Source organism: Fundulus heteroclitus, unplaced genomic scaffold, assembly GCF_011125445.2.
Source record: "Fundulus heteroclitus isolate FHET01 unplaced genomic scaffold, MU-UCD_Fhet_4.1 scaffold_174, whole genome shotgun sequence".
Classification (NCBI taxonomy): domain Eukaryota; kingdom Metazoa; phylum Chordata; class Actinopteri; order Cyprinodontiformes; family Fundulidae; genus Fundulus; species Fundulus heteroclitus.
Genome location: NW_023396586.1, coordinates 199,835 through 221,818, shown reverse-complemented (window position 1 = coordinate 221,818; position 21,984 = coordinate 199,835). Strand labels below are relative to the sequence as shown.

At 40.8% G+C, this 21,984-nt stretch overlaps 1 protein-coding gene and 1 long non-coding RNA gene across 2 annotated transcripts in view; one reads left to right on the top strand and one right to left on the bottom strand.

The window, feature by feature from the left end:
- Positions 1 to 21,984, top strand: part of LOC105919942 (homeobox protein Mohawk) — a 198,953-nt gene that overhangs the window by 47,893 nt on the left and 129,076 nt on the right. The gene's annotated exons all lie outside the window — the stretch shown is intronic.
- LOC118558883 lies at positions 4,715 to 6,555 on the bottom strand. Its single transcript, XR_004928544.1, has 3 exons — positions 6,514 to 6,555; positions 5,692 to 6,052; positions 4,715 to 5,597 (listed from the first exon to the last, which is right to left on the bottom strand). It is a non-coding gene; the product is annotated as an uncharacterized LOC118558883 (long non-coding RNA).

Sequence of the window (21,984 nt, the reverse complement as noted above, 5' to 3'; positions counted from 1 at the left end):
TCATTCCAAATCGACAAAGTATTAATAACATAAGGAGAACCCTGAATGTTATAACACAAGCCAAAGAAACCAACCAAGAATCCATGCTAATTAGTTTTGATGCACAAAAAGCATTTGATACAGTTAACTGGCAATTTTTATATAACACCTTGTTAACTATGGGCTTCCATCCACGTTTCGTGGAATGGATTAAAATAATATACACGAACCCTAAATCACGTGTTAGAGTTAATGGATTTTGCTCTGACTTCTTTATGCTTGAAAGAGGGGTTCGCCAAGGAGATTGTCTTAGTCCCCTACTCTTTGCATTAAACATCGAACCTCTGGCAGCAGCGATTAGAATGAACAAATATATTAAAGGTATTAGAGATAAAAATAATACGGAACACAAGATTTCACTTTTTGCCGACGATATTTTGACCTACATAAGTGATCCGGTGAAGTCTATTCCCTCACTTATGGAGACTATTGAAGAATATGGTAGACTTTCAGGTTACCAAATCAATCAATCCAAATCTGAAGTGATGGTGTTACACGGCCATTTACCCACAAAATTAACAGATAGATTCAAACCTAAAATATCAAAACAGGGATTCAGATACTTAGGAATCTTCATAACTCCTCAAACTTCACAACTTTTTAAAGCTAATTATGGAAAACTAATGGATGAGATCAAGACAGACCTTATGAGATGGAACATTCTACCCCTCTCACTCGTAGGGAGGATTGAAACCATCAGAATGAACATCCTTCCAAGACTCCTCTTTCTTTTTCAAACCTTACCTATAAAAGTACCCATGTCCATATTTAATATTCTGAATAAATGGCTTTCGAAATTTATCTGGCAAAATAAACGCCCCAGAATTAGATTGAAAACTCTTATGTGTCCTAAAGAACATGGGGGACTAAACGTACCAAACCTTAAAAAATACTACTGGGCCGCACAAATTAGATCAATAATAACATGGATACGCCAAGACGAAGATACAATTTGGTACAAGATGGAACAAGGTGACTCCCAAGATATACTTCTTGATACTGTCCCATTTGTTAACCAAAACACATGGACAAAGAATAAAATTAATAATGAATGGGTTAAGTTTACTCTAGTAACATGGGCAAAGATCAAAAAGATACTAAATTTACCCAACTCCTTATGTAGAGTTATACGGCTCGACCATAACTCTGAATTTCTTCCTACATCTGGATTACATAACTGGGTTGAAAAAGGATTGATTCTAATAGATCAAATGTTTGAAAATGGAAACCTAATGTCCTTTCAACAACTTCAACAAAAATACAATCTCCCAACCCATGATTTTTTTAAATATCTACAAATGAGACACTACCTGCAGAAACATAGGGAATGGGAAAACCTACAAATACCCCCCTCAAACATAGAGAATTTTTTTCTCTCTGTAATAAAAGGAAATATAACCACCAAATTCATATCCCATATTTACAAAATATTGCAAGAGGAAGGAATAACTGACACAAAAGATATTAAAGGGAAATGGGAGCTAGAAATGAATGTCATAATCAATGATGAAGACTGGGAGAAAATGTTCCGAGAGGGTCATAAAATATTAAATAGCCCAATGCTAAGAGAATTTGAATGGAAAATCAAAGTGAGATTTTTCAGGACTCCTCTTCTCACATCCAGATTTAACCGCACCTCGGACAAATGTTGGAGGGGTTGTGGACTAATTGGAGATTTCACCCATATATTTTGGGACTGTCCAAAACTATTAAACTATTGGAAAGGAATACAAAGGGAAATTAATAAATGTCTGGGCATTACAATTCCTCTAGAGCCATCTTTAATAATACTGGGTATTTTCCAGAATAAAATCCAAGATCACAGTAAGATTTATATCTTAAAGATTTTACTTGTCCTCGCAAAGAAAATGATCACTGTCTCATGGCTGAAGCCTCAGCCCCCAACAATTTCCCAATGGAAGAATAGAGTGAGGGAGGTTTACCATATGGAACATATTACGGCAAAACTTCAGATGAAAAGTGATATCTTCCTAGAAAAATGGTCCCTAATTCAAACATTCATTTCGAATCACAATTGATGGAAACTATGATTAATAAATAGGAGACTCCTCCTCGTGTTCTTCACCCTGATTGTACAATTATTACTTGCCTCTTTAAGACCTCAGACAAACAAAACATTTTATGAAACATAACATGTGAGTTTGTACATGTAACCTGTAAAATGTATTATTTGTAAGATGTATGTGATGTGACCTGCACTGGAAAATCTGAATAAAAAAGTTCTAAAAAAAAAAAAAAAAAAAAAAGAATTTATCAATAAACGCACCTGGCAGCAAGGCACAACTGTTCTCAGTTTATTAGTTGTTGCATTTGTTTTTTCTGATGTCTTTTTAAACTTACTCAGAAAAGAAAACAAATCTTAATCAACAACATTGTTGCATTGTAGTCTAGGTTTGAGCAATTAAACATTGATCCAGTCTAACCTTTAATCACAATTTTAAACAGTAGCTATTCTCCTTCTGATGGGAATTTGATCTATTTTTTGCAGTTATTATTTATAGTTAACAACAACTATGCTATGGAAACACAAGTTGCAGCCCTGTAGTACAGTCTCTGGCTCCGTTTACACGGTGAAAACAGGTTTGCGTTGCCTTTGTACTCTCCATTTACACACTACAAGGTTTAACTGTTGCTTAGGGGGGGCTTTCAGCTATAGCTGTGGGTTTATTTACAACAGTTTGCAGCCGAAACCATAGACATAATATAAGAGTAGACGCGTCATTGGGCGGGTTCTGCCTATGCTGCGATGCGTCAGAGCGTCCGCCATCTTAAATGTGGCAAATCGGTTACTCAGTCACTTAAACAGTATCAGAGGGACTTTAATCTCTGAATATACTTTGTATTCGTAGTATTTTTGTTTTCGTAATATTACAAGTTTATTTCCGTATCCCTTTAGCTTCATTCTCCTGAATTTATTCTCCTAAAGAATAAAAATAATTAAAATAATCTAACCTGGCCCTATTACTCCAGGAGTGAAATAATTCTGCAAACTGTGATTATTCTGGAAATGTTTCCCCTTAATTCTCATAATATGATGTTTTTATCATAACATTATCACTTTTGTGTTTGTTAGTTTATTTTTACTTTAGGACTTTTTTTCCCTCATATTATTAATTTTACCTCTTTAATACTCACCCAAAAAGTCTGTTCCTAAAGGTTCTCCTGTGACACGGGTTTATGAAATAATGAAGACCACAATGTTTAGATTTAACAAATTTATCCTTATATTCATAACACATAAACACACACACACACATATATATATATATATATATATATATATATATATATATATATATATATATATATATATATATATATATATATATATATATATATATATATATATATATATATATATATATATATATATATGCGTGTGTGTGTGTGTATTTATTGCAGCACAGGAATGAGGCATCTTTTCTGATTCACGTTCACAATAACAGAACTCGACTTTTTTCTGCCACATACAATATGGCGGTGACGTTGACGTGCGAACCTGCGCCCTATGACGCGTCTACGTATATGATGTCTATGGCCGAAACAGTCCTCCGCCAGCCGCTGTTTTCTTCTTCTGGGCAATTTGACCCGGAGCTTCAAAAATCACAGCACTACTAGTGGTGCGTCATGGGAATTACAGTTCTTCATGGATGTTAATGAGATAGGCTGACAAAAAGATATAGAGATACGGATAAGCAGCTTCATTTTTTTTAAAACATGTCAATCATAAATTCTGCTGTAAAGATTAATAATCGTGTGCTTAAAAGAGTCTTTTTAGTTTATTTCTTTTTTATATTAACCATAATTTCATTGTGCTTGTAGACATATCAGCTATAGCAAGCATGGATGGTGAGAGCTTGGTCATCTACATTCCCACCTATGCTGACAGAATTGCCCCCTGGAGATTTTGCTTCGAGTTCCAAGGGAAAGGTGAAAGAGGTGTCCTTCGACAGACATTGCTTGAAAAACTCTTTTCATGCAAATCTTCATGGAAAAAGTCCAATTTGATCTAAAATGTTTTTGGTCACAGGTAATACCACTATGTAATATATTTCAAAAGAAAGTTTACCATTTGACTCAAAATGGTCATGTTTTCAGGAACATATGGAAGTGAGCCACAATAGAGTCAGTTAGCTTTTGTTTTTGCTGACAAAGATATAGAGCAAAAATACTGATTAAAAAGATTACTCCAACAACATTGTGAAATACAAGTTTTGAAGTCAAATTATTGCTGTTGCTATAAAGCTTCTTTAAGGTAAAAATTCTGAAGCATGTGTTTAAACTGCACTGATTTTCCTTTTCTTTCCATAGGGCATTATTTTTCTTTTATATTCTTCAAAGTTGATTGTAAAATTGATAAATGCTTTGAGTGCAATAGTGCCCAGATTTCTAACAAAGACTTTTGTCTGTTGTATGTATAAGGATTTTCTCATGTTCATTTTTGAGATCCATGTATTGATCTTTTTAATACTCATAGATCATGTTCTAGTTTGGTCATCTTCTGGAGGTAGAAAACTTCCTTTCAAAAGGATCTTTCAGAGCACTTGTTGAAGGTACTTTTAATGTATGTTCTTCTGTGAGTTGATGTAACATTGGAGTATAATGTTATGTTTCTAAGGAAAGAATGAGTTGGTTTGATCACAAACCATAACACTTCATTTTGTAATGGGTTTTTACCAAAGATTCATTAAAGGTTTTCATATATCATTCGACCATATCGTCATTGTGAAACAGTACATAACTTGGGTCTCAGTGTTCAGTAACAGAGAACTATAAGTCTTGCTGTTATAAATATAAAAAGTATGTCTTGAATATGAGGAGCAGTGGAGGGGTTTACAGAACATGTCATTTAAACATTTTGTCCTACATGACAGATTACAAGGCAAATGTGAAGTTAGATTTCTTGTTATTGTCCTAATATATGTAGCAGCATATATTTGCTGTCAAACACAACAAGAATCACAGAAAATATAAAACCTAGCAGCAAAATTCAAAAAGTTATGTACATCATGATGAAACTTTTAAGTACATGGGAATTGAAGAAAACAGAGGTCTGTTTTTTCCCCCTCCATCTGTATTTCTTTGACTGCCTGTCCTTTATGGGTTGTGGGGTCTGCAGCTGCCTAATTCTGACTGTGTGGGAAAGTGACAGGTTCATTCTGGACAGGCTCACAAGGTCATTTGCTCCACAAACTCTTTTTTTTACAAGAAAATATCACACGTGTCACAGGTTTGTGCATATATAAGCTCTTAAAAATAAGCATAACTCAATTGTTTCATGTGTGGACGGTGCATGAAGAAAGTTCTCTGTCATCAGAAGGTATGATACTTCGAACTGTCTCATCACGTGTGAACGGTCCTCTGAAGACGTTGGACTGTGCAAGTTTCCGCCACTTGCTCAGAAACCTGTTTGAGATTGTCTTGTTCACCAAAAAGCCGTGGAAGGGTATACATCATGTAGGACCGGCAACTTGGAGCAATAGTGTCTCTAATCTTACGAATTATGTTCCATAAGTGAACCACTTTAAGAGTTCTTCCTGAAAGACAAGAAAATAAACAAGTTCTTAAAGTACATACTCCATATTTAAAAGCATATATCATATAGTATTTATCTTTTACATTCAAACATACCTCAGTGATATTTAAACAGGTGAGCAGAATTGGCTGCTTATCCAAAAAGTCACCAGTAAAGTAATCTGTATTCTTCAGTTTTTGAAAAAGGTTCATCCAGTACTGTGCACAACGTTTCCTTAAGAAATCCCACCAGCTGTTGATGTGCTGGCTGTGGGTGCTGGATCCCACAATGAAGTAGTTTTCAGGATAGCTGTCATCAAGACGCAAAAATCTTTGAATGTCTTTCATTGTACCATTCTCTGTCTCCATGTCGATATGAATTCTGGCTGTGGTACCCCCTCTGTTACTGCTGGAAGAAAATATCCAGCAGTAACTTTTGGACAGCACCATCCATGTATTCAGCTTTAGAGATGCCAACCTGTAAACACAGCAGAGATTTTGTTATCGTTCTTTCAAGTTTTTTATTTTAAACAAAAGGTAAAAATAACAATGTATTCTTTCTAAAAATTGAGCACGTTAGTTCTGCTAAATGTGAGAATCTAAATATTAAATATAGTGCTGTGATTTTTGAAGCTCCGGGTCAAATTGCCCAGAAGAAGAAAACAGCGGCTGGCGGAGGACTGTTTCGGCTGCAAACTGTTGTAAATAAACCCACAGCTATAGCTGAAAGCCCCCCCCCCCCCCAAGCAACAGTTAAACCTTGTAGTGTGTAAATGGAGAGTACAAAGGCAACGCAAACCTGTTTTCACCGTGTAAACGGAGCCAGAGACTGTACTACAGGGCTGCAACTTGTGTTTCCATAGCATAGTTGTTAAATATAAATAACTGCCGAATTGATAAAATTTCAAGTAGAGGACTTGCTGTATATGCACGACTTACCTTGTCACTCCTCAGTGCAGAAATACATTCCTCCGACAAATGACGACTTTTTAAAAATAAATAAAAGGCGCCCCTCCGTCTCTCCTCTTCTCCATGACACTCAAATATCCCGCGAGCTGATGCCGGGTTATGTTGCGTTGTTATGATGAGACAATTATCTGGTTTTAGCAAGATAAGTCTCTCATTAAAACAAGAAACCTTTGCCGTTAAAGGGAGAAAGTTATATAGTTTTAACAAGTTGCCTTATCAGCCGTCTGGAAGCAAAACGCTTTGGTAAAATCCTTTAAAGTCACGTGACCTCCCACAGCCGGAAGAGGCAGCCTGTGTGCCTGTGAGCCTGCGCTCAGGGCAGTATGTGAGCCTTTGAGCCTGTGAGTCTGCGCAAGGGGACACAAATCGAAAAGATACGCATACAAATCCTTCCACGCATTTGTGCATCTCACGCGGCAGAACAGTAGCAAAAATCACGTGTGTAAAGAGAGCCAACCGAAAAAACCGCTTGACTTGTAACCAATGATTTGTCTGTATTTCTGGGTCTTGAAGCAAAAACACTTCAGACACAAGTGTCTCTGTGTGTGCTTACAGATTGATCTACACATTTGCGAATCTCAGTACACATTTGCAGATCTGAATACAGATTTGTGGATTTTTTTACACATTTACAAATCTCTGTACACATTTGCAGATCTGAATACAGATGTGTGGATTTTTTACACATTTGCAAATCTCTGTACACATTTGCAGATCTGAATACAGGTTTGTGGATTTTTTACACATTTGCAAATATCTGTACACATTTGCAGATATGAATACAGATTTGTGGATTTTTTACACATTTGCAAAACGGATTACACACAAGTAGTTTTACACATTTGCAGATTGTTGTACAGACACTCAAATCTTCTCACACATTTACAAATCCCACTGCACACGCACAAATCGAGATACAGACACACAACTCTCCACACACATTTGCAAATGTTAAAGCTACTATTTTAGCCCCATATACAAACAGCACTGCCCATGCTGCTGTGGCTCTAAACCGGCAGCAAGCACTGATACGCATTTCATTCCCATACCACTGCTGCTTGTGGGAAAATTGGTGGTAGACACGGTTTCTTGACTATGCTCATGCATAGAGCTGTTTTACTTTTCATTGTGATTCAGATAGGTGCAGTTCATTTTAAAGATGCAGTTTTAGCGTGTATTCAGACCAGAACAGGGAAACCAGCATTGGGGGTTGGAGGGAGCTCAGGTGCGTTAAGATGGGCGTGTTTAGCTGCTGAATGTAACTGCTATGAAACAATCAGGAAATAACGTTTTATGTCTCTGATTAATAACTGTTTTATCGAGGCTGGCCCTCTGTTATTGTTACTCTATACTCTGCCAGAGTGTTCTCCTCTCTCTCTCTCTCTCTCTCTCTCTCTCTCTCTCTCTCTCTCTCTCTCTCTCTCTCTCCTCTCTCTCTCTCCTCTCTCTCTCTCTCTCTCTCTCTCTCTCTCTCTCCCTCGTCATTGGACACAAATCAAATTAAACTTCTTCATGTTTGTATTTTGCAGTGTACATTGTGAGTCAGACTGAGATTTAGAAGCTGATGGGTAACTTGGATGATAGCACTTTAGAAAAAAGATCACTGCCTTATTTAGCGCAAAGAAAACTATCCTCATGAATTGGAAAGGAGAAAATGGGAAAATGGGATGATTGGAGGGCTCTTTGTCCAGCTTCTTCTCTTGGCCTTGGTTCATAGTGGCTCTTATTGCTGGTTCTAATTGGGGAACAGGGGTCTGCATGGCTCTGGTGGGCTAGCATGGTGACTAAAGTGTTTTTTCCCCCTTTTCTTGCTCCCAGACGGTCCCGAAGGTGGGTGGATGTGTTTGGGGAGTGGCATATTAAATAATACTGTATATTCTTCAGTCATGGTATCAAGGAGTTGGTTGTATATACCTCTAATACTTTATTTGTTAGTTTTGCTGTTCTTTTTATATCTCTCTTTGATGGTGTAGAAACAGACTCAGAGGATGTTATACTGCTCTCTCCCTTTCCTCTCTTTCTCTTTCACCTTTTCTCCCTTTTAGCATTTTGTCTCATCTGTTTCTCTCCTTTGTTCCTCTTTTATCTTACCGTTTCAGTACCCATTGAAAATTAAATAGTCCCAGCACAGCATCTAATAAAGCTTCTTTCGTATATACATCAAGCGGAGCACTATAGCGAAAGCAGCAAGGCTCCACTTGTGAAAGCAAAATCTCTTGGACTCTTGGTCTTTTTGTATCAAGACAACAATTCTTATAATCACATTGCCAGACAAGACACACATAAAGAAAAAAAGAACACCAGAGAGAGAAGAAAAAGGACTTTTACATGTTTGAATAGATATAATTCTTCTTTTTGTGGAGTTATGACATCCATCCTCTATGGTGCTCTTCTAGAACCTGATGGGTACTAAATCACTGTTGGGCTGGACCTGCTCGCATACTACCTGAAAACAGCTTCACAGACAGTGGGCTATGTTTGACAAGCAGAATGTGGTGTGCTGAGGAAAAGCCTGTGAGCTGGTCTAAAAGTTTAAAGAACATTTAAAGTGCCTCTCAAGAATTGAGACACTGATATGTCTGAATCCAGCTGGAAGGATCCATTTTTCTTCTTGACGAAGGAACCAGTCTTCTCCTTGGTCTTTTTGCCTCATTCTACTGATAGGCTGCTAAGAGGCAAAACATAATGAGTAGTTTATTATTAACATGGGCTTCGCATACAGGACTGTTAGACCACTGAGCAGAACTAAGAAAAGTGTGAGAGTTAAAACGCCTACATCGGCCATGGGTACAATGCTTGTTTTCATGGAAGAGTAAATGTTATTTGGTGAATGGACAGGTTAAATGACAGTTTATGGTGTGTTTAAAATGTAACAAAACAGACATTTCCTCTTGGAAGGTTTGATCCATCTTGGTTCTGAGATGGAATGTATATAAAATGCTGAAAACTGAAGCGTGATCTCAGAAAGACTCTTTGTGGATCCTTAAAGACCATGCACATAGAGTTTAACCCGAAGCAGTGAATCAGTGGATGTGTAATTGTAGTGATGGTTGATTGCACCTGGAACAATCCGTGATCCTCTCTGAAGTCACCCTCCATGATGAGGAAGCCTAACTTACTTCCTGCAGGATCTTATTACTTTTTGCCACTTTTATGGAAAAATATTATTAAAGGAGTAAGACAATGTTTCATTAAAGGGTAAGAGAACAATCTGTCTGTGTTTTATTGTCAAAGGCAGCGTTTGACGTACACCCAAGCAGAGGCTTGTGTGCCGGATAAGACATTTTGTTTTTCTTTTTTATAGGAAACAGATGCAGACACACAGCTTAACCACAAAACACAAGAAGAGCCTGAGTGAAACATAACAAACTCTATATTATTAAACATTAAATATTTCTCTTCACAAAGCTCATATTTAGGAAAAGGACATGGTGTAGGGCCTAAAAGCTTCACTTTAGATTAAAAACAGCTGTTAGTTGTTATGCCTAATGTGGTATTAATGTGATCTTATGATCACATTATGTATTACATTTTTTTTAGACATGTTTCTCTTTGTGCATTTATTTTCAAAAGCTAACTATATCCATTTTCTTAATAAGAAATCTGAAATGAGCACTGAAGTGTGTTGTGCTGGACTCATCTTTTGTGGCAGGGGATGGAGTTCCTCTCTGCTGTTAGTTGATGCTCCTTCTTCACCCTGTCTTCTCCTAGGCTTCTCTGTCCATTCCAGTGTCCATCAGGGCAGTTATTGTAAAACTCATTCTCTGTTCTTTGTCTCAGTAGCCTTCTGCTCCCTCTAACAAGTTATCTGTGGAGAGAGAGAAGTAGCGAAGTATCTTTGCGAAATCAAGCCATAATGATGTCACATTGTCTAATTCAAAATATTGTCCATCTTTCCATCTGCTGTGTAGCTTCATTTAGTCTAAACAAAATTAAAATAAAACTATTACAAACAATCATTGTTAAAGTTATTTAATTTACTTTTGTGTTTGACAAAAATTAAAAGAGTTAATTTTTTGTCAGTTCACTTGTTTATTGGTTGTCAAAACCCATATTTTTCTTACTTTAAACAGAGTCAACAAAGTTCCAAGAACCCAATATTTTCATTAAAGTAAAAATAATTCCCGATCATTCCACCCATCTTGCAGTTTGTCTTATTAAGCATACAGTCATACAGCTTTCATCTTACATACTCCATCCACATTGATCAGATTCACCCCACCACATTCAAGTTTGCAAACTTTCATTCACACTTGGTCCCCGGGTATTTTAAGACCAAATTTATCGTTTGAGTGGTTTCACTGACCAGTTCCCTCAATTCTGCAAGCATGCACACTTGTTATATACTTTGAAAGCTTTCTTTAATTCAGGCTTAATAAAGTTTTCTTTGGGGTAGGGTCAGGCAAGGAGTTTATTCCCCAGACCCCCTCTGTTATTTAACCTGCTGATTAATAATTTGAAATTATCTCTGTACTTATATTTGATGTAGAGCTAAATTGTTTTGATTCCAACTTTTAACCTAAATATTAAATATATATTTTTTTTTCAACATTTTCAAAGTTAATCAGTCTATAGCTTATAACATAATTTATTCTGAATAACAAAGTAAATCTTTATTTCTCCTTTAATTGTTTAATAGTCAGTACTCATTCCCAGTTAAAATCATAACTGCAAATAATCATTGATGATTGTATTTTCAGTTTAAATGTTTTAAAGCCTTTTAGTTTTCAGTTGTTTCTTTTAGTCTGGTGGATGTTGAAATTTATCTGCTTAAATAATAAATTTTTGAAATTGCTCCGCAGTTTACTTTGAAAGATTTTGCTGGCCCAGTGATGGGATCGTGGCTGGTGCAGTTTGTTGTTGCTTTATCTCAGGGCCTTGGGCCAGTGCTGATGATGTAGAGTGCTGTTGTCGGACCGAGGGGTAGGAGTCCAGGTCCGGATTGACAATCCTCAATGCCAGAAGGCTCATCTGCCATGCAACATAGGCAGACTTGGGTAGGATCCCACTCATACTAGGTTGGAGGTTAGAGCATTAAGTAATTAATTATTTGCCTTTATACTGAAAATATCCAGTTGGTCAGCAACTGTCCCGTTTAAATATTTTCCAAACCTTCAAAACACATGTGCTTCTCATATATGTCATGATTTAAGGTTTTGTTGGTTTGTTTTGGACTTGAAGTTTCAGTCTGTCACCTGCCCCTATCCGAGCAGCTCAGTCACCAGTCATCAGCCCAGACCAGTTCCACCTGCTGCAACTAATCAGTTCTTACTCTGCTCACCTGTTCCCCAGCCTTCATATACCTGCCTCACTCACTCACTCACTGGCAGATCGTCGCATCACCTCACTTATGTTCTGCCGCTGTGGTGTTTTCAGTGCCACTTGCATCTGCTCAAGTCTGGTTCCACCACCATCTGCTCAAGTCCTGTTCCACCCGCATCTGCTCAAGTCTGGTTCCACCTTTATCTCATTTCTGGTTCCACCTACATCAGTTCAAGTCTGGTTCCATCTGCTTCTGGTCTATTCTGGTTCTACCAGCTACTCCTGGTCTGTAAGCATTTCCAATAAACCTTTTTTTTAACATAACTCTGTGTTTGGCTGTATCAATCATTAAAGGATAATCTGGTCAAAGACATGAATGCCAGCACAGAGTTTACGATCCAGTTTAGAAGTACAAGACACTTGGGCTTTGTTTGGGATGGAGGAGGATGTCAGACGCTTACCTGAGGTCATCAAGTTTCTTAGCACCTGAAGTGCTAAGAAACTTTAACTCTTCATTTCTTTAACCAATGGGGATTCTAACCCCCCCCCCCCCCCCATTCTGTATTACCCGAGGGGGACTCTAATCCCCTGTCTATATTACCCCAGGGGGACTGTTACCCCATCTGACCACCCCTTCTCCTGACAACAACCAATACTGCAAACTGATATTTATGACTTTATTATTTAAGGAATTAGTTGAAACAGTATCTCACCCAGGTTTTCTAGCTCTTCCCATTCCAGTGGCTTCAGGCGACTGTCAGATGCAGGAGGCAAGATGCAGGCTCCTTCTTTCTTCAAAAGTCTGATGGGCTGAAGGTTTGCGCTTTCTTGAGCAGGACAGTCAAATATCTGAGTATCAGTGAGCACATCATAAAACTCATTCATTTACCTCTAATGTAAATAAGTGGTTTGCTTCTTTGAAGATTATGATGGGAGAATCAAAGGCCTGAATGAAGCTGAAATATCTGCTGTAAGATTTCAGAGCTGACCACTCATATTCCTCCCACCATGGTGCTTCCATGATCTACCACTGCTGTGCAAGGAACTGAGTTGTACTTTGTGTGCAAGGAACAGAGATGTGTCCCTTGCCCTATGCACCGGAATCAAATGGTTCAACTAACTCAGTAGCACGGTGTCAAGTTCTGCAGAGCTCTGCTAATGAGCTGAAGTTGCAGTCAGGTGTGTTGAAGCAAAGATGCATCTAAAAGTTTCAGTATACCAACATTCGAGGACTAAAGTTTGAGACCACTGTGGTAGAAAAATACAAAAATAGAGAGACTGAGTAGGTGCTCTGGACGAGTTCCTCTATATTGAAAAATTTCGCTTCTTCTCCGAGAGACTTCTTCAGTCTGAGGAGTTGTAAGGAGGCGACTGTCAGATGCAGGAGGCAAGATACAGGCTCCTTCATAGCACAGAGGTGGCACAGCAGTTGAAGCGCTGGGGTAGCAAGAGAACCAGCAGCCCAGCAGAGAGCTTACTTGGAGTGCCGGGGAAGGAGGAGATCCAGCAGCAGAGCAGAGTGATTACTTGGAGCGCAGGAGTGCTTGAAGTTGCATGTAAGCCGGCAGCACAGCAGTGTTATTACTTGGAGCGTAGGAGTGCTTGAAGTTGCAGGTAAGCCGGCAGCACAGCAGTGTTATTACTTGGAGCGTAAGAGTGCTTGAAGTTGCAGGTAGCCGGCAGCACAGCAGTGTGATTATTGTGATTACTTGGAGCGTAGGAGCGCCTGAAGTTGCAGGTAGCCGGCAGAGAGTTCCTTGGACGCGGGGGCTGCAGTAGGACCAGGAGCGCAGCAGAGAGAGAGACCTTAGAACGGCGGGGCTGCAGTAGATCCAGCAGCGTAGTAGAGAGGGTTCTTGGAGGTGCAGGGGTGGTAAGCGTGGGTAACTTAGGCAGCCAGACGTGGAAAAATCTTTGTCGGGCTGACGTGGGAAAACACGAAGTTTGGCTTGATTGGAGCTTGAAAGGCTTAATTCATTATTGTGAGGTGTGCTGACAAGCTCTAGGGAAGGCAGAGGGTGATAGGACTAAACCTGGATGCAGTGAGGAAAAACTGCATCCTGACATCACCCCCCCCCCCCCCCAAAGGCTGGATTCCAGATGGCAAAAAAACAAAAGCAAAACGACCCACCCAGGGTGGGTAGAGAGATGTTATGGACGGGGGGCTAGAGTCGAACAAAAAACAACCTACCCAGGTTGGGCAGAGGGAGGTTCTGCACGGGGGGCTAGAGTCTAACAAAAAACAAACCACCCAGGGTGGGCGGAGGGAGGTTCTGAACAGGGTGCTAGGGTCCAACACAAGAAAAGTTCTGGTGGCCGACCAGTGGGTTGACGGCTACGGAAGAGCTCAGGGATCCACAGGGGAGCGCAGGGGAGCTTAGGAGGCAGCTTGGGAACGCCAGAGGGCTCAGGCAGCGGCCTGGAAGCGCCAGAGGGCTCAGGAGGAGACTTGAGTACACTGGGGATCCCAGGTAATTTGAGAACGCTGGGGACCCAAGGAATCTTGAGAACGCTCGGAATCTTGGGAGACTTGAAAATGCTGGGGATCCCAGGAAACATGAGAACGCTGGAGATCCTGGGAAATCTGAGAACGTTGGGAATCTCGGGAGACTTGAAAACGCTGGGCTTGAGAGAAGCGCTGGACAGCGCTGGCTTGAGGCCAGGAGGGAGCCTGACCGGCAACTGATGACCAGGTAGAGCCTCAGGTGGGCGGCCCTAGCAGCAGGCCATCAGAATGAGAAGCAGGCGTTGCGGAGGGCGACCTCGGCGGCGGAGCTGCAGAGTTTTTGGCAGGTGTCATGGAGGGTGACCTCGGCGGCGGAGCAGCAGGGTCTCTGACAGGTGTCGCGGAGGACGGCCCCGACGGCGAGGCAGCAGTGTCAGAAGCGGGTGTCGCGGTGGACGACCACGGCGGCGGAACGCCATCTCAAGCGGCCAGCGAAACTTTGAAAGCCAGCAGCAGGACACTGGGGGTAGGAGACCACTGGAGAACTCTGGTGGCTTGAGAGCACTGGTGAACTCCTGACGCTTGAGAACACCAGGTAACTCCTGAGGCTTGAGAACACTGGTGAACTCTTGAGGCTTGAGAACTCTGGTGAACTCCGGTGGCTTGAGAACACTGGTGAACTCCGGTGGCTTGAGATCACTGGCAAACTCTGGCGGCTTGAGATCACTGGAGAACCCCTGAGGCTGGAGATCACTGGAGAACTCTTGAGGCTTGAGAACTCTGGTGAACTCCAGAGGCTTTAGAACACTGGAGAACTCCAGAGGCTTTAGAACACTGAGGAGCTCCGGTAGCTTAGGAACCCTGGAGAGCTCCTGTAGCTTCAGAACACTGGAGAACTCTGGAGGCTTGAGATTACTAGAGAACTCCCATTTTCATGTTATCCATCCATCCATCCATTGTTTTCTGTTTCTCTGAGATTGGGTCCTGGCTGAACAACACATTCTTACTCCCAACTCATCAAATATTGACAAGTTGGGAGTGAGAACGTGCTGGGGTGAAACAGGTTCAGGAAGGAAACCAAAACACCCCTTTTCCCACCAACATCTTCCAGTTCATTCTAGGGGATCCCAAGGTGTCCCCAGGCCAGACAGTATATATCGTCCCTCCAGGAAGCTATTTTTTTTCTTTTGGTCACTCTCTCCAGCAATGTTACAGAGACAACTGAAGTAGAAAATCCCACATAATTTTTCAGTGATCTCTCTGAAGAGTTTGTTCAGGATCCAGGGTTGGAACATGGCTGTTTGAGCATGCAAAAGTCGGAATTATGGTCTACCTCAGGACGGTTCAGTCAGAACCCTGATAACGGGACTTGAAGAAGCCAGACAGGTTTCATTTAATGCTCAGATTGTTATGGATGGCCACAGAAGAAAGCAGCTTCAACCCAGATAATGATGGGCAGTGCCTGATCATGTTCAGGTTCTGGTTCTCTGAGGCCCCAAAGAAAACACTGCCTAGTTCAGGGCCCATGGTGAGACTAATGAAGGTAGCATTATATTTCTGGGATATCCAGCAAGACATGAGGGTGGAGTTCCTGGGTCAATGTGGCCTTCTAACCACTCCTGACTATTATGGACTGTTTGAAGAGGAGCTCAGTGACATGTTGTCTCAGGAGCACTGACATACAATGTTTTTCTCTGGTAAATCTAACTTTCTAAGTAAAACTGTTTCTGCTGCTTTCTACTTGGTACTGACACGTAAAACAGCCATCAGCTAACCCACCCAATCTATAGACATCCAGACTACAGAACACATAGGAGTACACCCATCTCACCTTACAGCATAGAGCAGCAGTCAGAACAAGCATTCAGGAGAACATGGCTAATGTTAGCAGCACACCGTTAATAGAAGCTTAACAGTCCTCATCCTCTAAAGCCCCAACACCAAATCTCCAAAGGCTCCGACTGAGATAGTTAGAAAAGCTAAACGGTGCAGAGAAAACACCCATCATGTTAATATGACAAAGTTCCTATCATGGAAACACTTGGGCCTTGCCTGGTTCCGAATGGCTCATCGGCTGCTGCTCATTGTGGAAGTGATGGAGATGAAGGAGAAGAGAGCCTTCAGACCCTGATGGGGACTTGTCTCTGGTCACCGACCCTCATCATACAATGGGGAGACCCTCTCAGAGCTCTGGTCAGATTATTTCATATGAATGAAATACAGCAAATGATGTCTCTTACCAGGACTGGAGGCTCATCAGTTCACCTCATTTACAACTTTAAATCAGTTCAGGAACATAACTGACATTAAATGTGAGTTCTGCTGGGCATACCTAGCATAGCTAAAACAACTCAGAGTGTTTTAATGAAAGCAGGTCACTGAAGCAAACTTTTTATAAACTTCTCCTCACTCATTGTTCTGCTGCCAAGGTCCCACTCCAGAAAAATCCACAGAATATGTAAGCCCATGTTCAGTTTCCACCTGCCTAAGGTGGCCCTCTCTTTTGACCAAGTTCCTGTCAGCGGGCCTCTCAGATCCCTCATTTTGTGGTCAGTCAGAGTGCCATAAATTCATGTTAGCTGCTTCGTTGTTTTTTAACATTATTGATGTGGGCTCTCCAGTTTTTTCTTCACAAAGTGCTGCAGACCTTTAATAGTAGGTTACATACCTGCTGTGGATTCTTGGGCCCAAGTGGAAAGTTAAGACTGTTTTCAGTGAATGAGCTCATTTTCAGACATACTGGACTGTATATGTTGGGTACCAAGCAGACTGAATAATGATCCGGCTTCTGGTCACACTCCCAGTTTTATGTTTCACTCAGAGATGTTCATCCATATTTCTTCTGGAAGCTAACCACAGAATCTCCTTTTGGGTTTTATTGATTTAATGATGATTTAGTTCTTTCTGCCAGTTGTCACAGAAAATCAGGAAAAAATACAAAAATATCTTCTGAGGTTGCTGCAGCCCTCTCAGATTAAATCTTCCAAAAAAAAATAAATCTGAGAGGATGATCAGCAAACTGAGCTTAATGGAGCCATGTAAGGTTTTTATTGGTCTCAGGTGACCCAAGAAGACCATATACAACCACACTAGGTCTGTTCTACGGTTATTAAAAATGGGAACTGAGTAGGATAATTTTGAACGTGTACAAAATGCACATGTATACTTGTCCATATACAGACTAATTACAAAATGGAAAGACTGGGCTCATAGCAGAAGGAATATAAACACTTCCTGGGTACGTTGGGAGCAGCGAGGGTTATTAAGTCTAACAGCAGCTGGAAGAAAGGATCTGTGATAATGCTATTTTAGCATTTAGGATGCAACAGTTTGGCACTGAAGGAGCTCTCCAGCTCTGCAAGAGCTTCAAGCATGGGATGGAAGACATTGCCCAACAGTGATATTTTTTTTTGCCAGAGTCCTTCTTTCTCCCACCACCTGCACTGTGACCAGAGTGCATCCTAGAGCTGGCCTTCCTGATCAGCTCATCTAACCGTTTCCTCTCAGCTGTAGAACTGCTGCCCAAACAATCTACACAATAGCAGAGGTGTCAAAGGTATTCCCATCTATTACTCAAGTAGAAGTATATATACTAGGATTTAAAAAAATACTTCTGGAAAAGGAGAAGTATCAACTCAAACCTTTTACTCAATTAAAAGTATAAAACTACTGGATATAAAACTACTTATGGTATTAATGTAGAAGTAATCCCCTCACATTACAATAATTGTAAAGTATGATGTGTCATGTTTTGAGCGTGTGACTCTGAATGAGCGCAAAAGCTGAAGACAGTGATAACATCTAAAAGTTTTATTGAAAAGAGTGGTGATGACAAGACTGTCTGCTGGTCGGGGATCTTGTGGCTCTGCTGGGAAGAAGGGAGTGGACGGTGAATAACTTGAGCTGGGTATTGAGAAGATGACTGTTTGAAGGAGGAACTCACGGACGTTGTGGCTTGGGCATGGTTCGGGGAAGAGGTGCTGTGCAATAGTCCGGCCTGTTGGTGCGGATCCAGTTCCCTTCTCGGTGTTGGCTGTTGGATGGTGGACAGGCAGGCGAGCGCAGGTAGGAGAGCTAACAGGATTGTCCGTGGTTCTTCTTCGGTATGAGATTGTTTCCAAGCGTTTCTTCTGGCACGGGTCCGAGGCGAGGTTACCAGGTCTTTCACTGGTGGGTATGAGGTTCTAGGAGGAACAAAGACAGGAACACGGTTAGTCCCAGTTTGCATGAGAATCAAGGAGTAACAATAGGCGTTGGTCTGTACCACGCAGAAGCGTAAACTAACTGACGCCCTCCTCCTGGTTCCAGCTCATTAAGAAGAGTGGTGATCAGCTCTGATGAGACACACCTGCCCATCCAACCCTGCAGAGTAGGGAGAGAAGGAAAACCAGACCCGCACCTAGACCACAGAATATGACATGATGTTAATATTGACAAAGATGGATTGGCTGTTTCACCCACATATATGTCCATTGAAAATAAACCATTTAGTACAATGAAAATATATTAAATGTCCATATATGTGCAATACTGAACATCAGCATAGGTTTCATGGATACAAAAATCTGATGTCTGGTTGACTATACGTATTGGTGTAAAAAGTCTAACTTCAGAGACATATTATCAATAACATTTCACTTGCAATTATTGGAATGTAAATTAACATCCAAGTGTAGCTACAGGAATTGATGAGGTCAACAGATGCAAGATAACACAACTGGACATGGAGATTTGTGCATTACCCTTTTATAACAATTACTCTTTAGTTGTCTGTATACAGTAGACAGTGTTGTCAAAATTATTCATTAATTGTAGTGGTAATCAGAAAAGGGGAAAAAAGAAAATAACAAATAATCATAAAAATGGAATGTTCTTCTATGTTTTGATGGACATTTGGTAAACAACTTGGTGCAATACTGCCTCCAACCACAATCATCTGAATATTTTTTGTTTTTATTGATAAGCCAGAATGAATACAAGCTGATATAAAATAGAAGTAATGATACAATTTTCCAAATGCAAGGAGTAAAAAAGGACAGATAGTTGCATGGAAAAAGTAAGGAGTAGAAGTAAAAAGTAAGCTAAAAAATAACTATTGCTCTAAAGTATAAATAACCAAAATTTCTACTTAAGTAAGGTGACAAAGTATTTGTACTTAGTTACTTGACACCTATGCACCCTAGTATATAGCTGATGCAATACAACGTCATAAAAGGTCTTCAGGAGCATCTCCTGGAGTCCAAAAGATCTGTCTTCTTAATTGAATTGGGATTGGGATGAAGCATGACTTTGTTCTGCACCATCCTGGCTTCTCATGACACAGAACATCTATGGCAGCATTCAGAGGGCCTCCAGGAGGAAATAATATCCTTTTTCTCAGTGATGAGGCTTTCATCACTGGTTGATGAAGGTGCTCTTTTTCCTAATTTACTGGATCTCCTGCTGCTTCTTAATTAGCTCTCAACCATTTCTGGCTGGTTCCACCACAATGAAGGAACAAATTCATGTCATAGTTTATGTTTGACTCTGAACAGTGCAGCAAGTACGGAGGCAGAGTAGCGGTTAAAATGATTTATTGAAAATGTCACTGGTTGAGCAAGAAAAGTATTTTGTCAATAGGGAAGGCTCTGGTCATGAATGTTTGTAGGGAAGGATGAGTCCAGGGGATGTGTGATTCCGTACACTGACAGCTGCAGCTGGTGAATGGGGTAAGTTGCACTTTTCTTTTTGCAGGAGGATTGGCGGGTGGACAAGCAGGTAAATCCAAGGCAGCCAGGAGAGATGAGTACTCACAGATATATAAGTGAATGGGTCCAGAAGTACAAGTGAAGCCCCCAAGTACGAAGCTTGAAAAATTGCCAATGATAACAGTTGAGCCTGTCACAGAGAACTAGAGGCGGATGAGACTCCGCCAGAAAAATTGAATGAAATTGTTACTCTCCAGGGGATCAAGGTCAAGGAGACATGCTGGGTTTAAGCTTGTTTGTGTGAAACATCCATGTGTCCAACTTTAACTACTAGCCTATGTTCAGTGGGAACACGTTATGTAATAAAATATGGTTAACTATCAGGTAAACTGTACACAATGGTGGAAAACACAACTTTGTGCATCAAGAAAAAATGCCGTGGGTTACAAGTTTTATCTGGATTTTAGAATTGTCATGGATGGAAAGTAAAAACCTTTAGGAACCAGAAATAAGCCCAGTATTGTTGTGTCAGTTCTTCTGGATGTTCTCATTTCTTTTTAAACTCGGCTGACACACCTTCAGGCCACAGCTTCACATTTTACTCTCCGGTAAAAGAGGACAAACTGATCCAAGCTCTATTGATGTGTTCTGATAAGCTTGAAGATGGCTTCACTTGATAGTCTCTTCTGTCTGTGATCATTCATACCACCCTGACACTAATTCAACAGACTGATAGTGAACAGTAGCATCATATGCTGGATGTCTTTCACAAACCACAGCACATTGTCCAGAACCAGATACTATTACACCAGAACCCAGTAAACTGACCTTCTGTGTCAAAACAAAGCCCAAATCTTAGCTTTTCCCTTCAACATGTCTGAGTACTAAGATCATCTCACAGCTTCACCAGCTGCAACCCTGCAAGTCTGTCTATGATCGACCCGTCCAGTCTCCTGAACCTGATCCATTCAACCAGGTTGTGGTGCCTTGATGAGGTGTTCTGGATAAGACTGAGGGAACGGACCCAGGAGGATTAAATAACACATGATATGGGTTCCTCTCTGGTAGCTAGATGTAGAAACTGGACAATGAGAAAGATCATGGGCTCCACCTGCTCTGACTGGGGTTTTCTGGGCCGTGAACATTAATCAGAGACTTTGGCCCTCATTGAAGGAGAGTGAAACAGAAACATGATCCATCGCTGTGATCTACTGACCTCTTCTCCTTCCATCAGCTCACCTCTCCATCTAGCTCACCTTCTGCTTCCTTACACAGTCTTTCCTTTCCTCTGTGCCAGGCTTGAATCCTAAATCCTCTCTTAATCAGTGTTTGTGTGGCTCTGCTTCTTTTCCTCAACTCTGCCTCTCTGTTGATGATGGAAACATGAGGTGTTTGTTGTTCTTGCTCCAGCGATTGCCTTGATCACAGGAAAGTCCACAGATGGTTTAAAAGGCCTCAACGATGTTTGACCTTTAACCTGAAGCGTCTCCTACGAAAGATTAAGACAGATGTTCTATTTCTGCTGCAGTCTGGCCTCAAGGGGCCTCATTGGATCCGTCTTTACCTATGTTGCAGTTTTTCTTTTCAGATGGTGTTCCTCCTGTGTTGCTGTGTGTGTTTAAAACACATGGTGTTTCTGGAAGCAAAAACAACCCTGAGGAGATCAACATAAACACTTCTCCCTTGTAGGAACCATCTCTGTGAGAGAGTTAATTCATTCATCGTCTATCAGCTTCCACAACTTGGAGCTTTTTAACCATAGTTTTCCTTATTCTTCATTGAAGCAGCAGCCAGGTTGATATGAGAAGCTTCAGAAGCTCAGGTGGTAATTTGGATCTGGGACCTGGATCTCTCTCTGGTGTGAGCAAAGCCTGTCTTGGCTCCAGCTCCCTCTCTGTTTTTTCTTCAGTTTTTATTCCATATAAAACATTTTTATTTGCCAGCAACAGCGCTGCCTCACTGTGGGGAAAGAGAAAGTGTTCTGCTAAAAGTTGGGGAATGACTTTAACACACATCAACGTGTCATGTACAGCAGCTTGGGAAGTG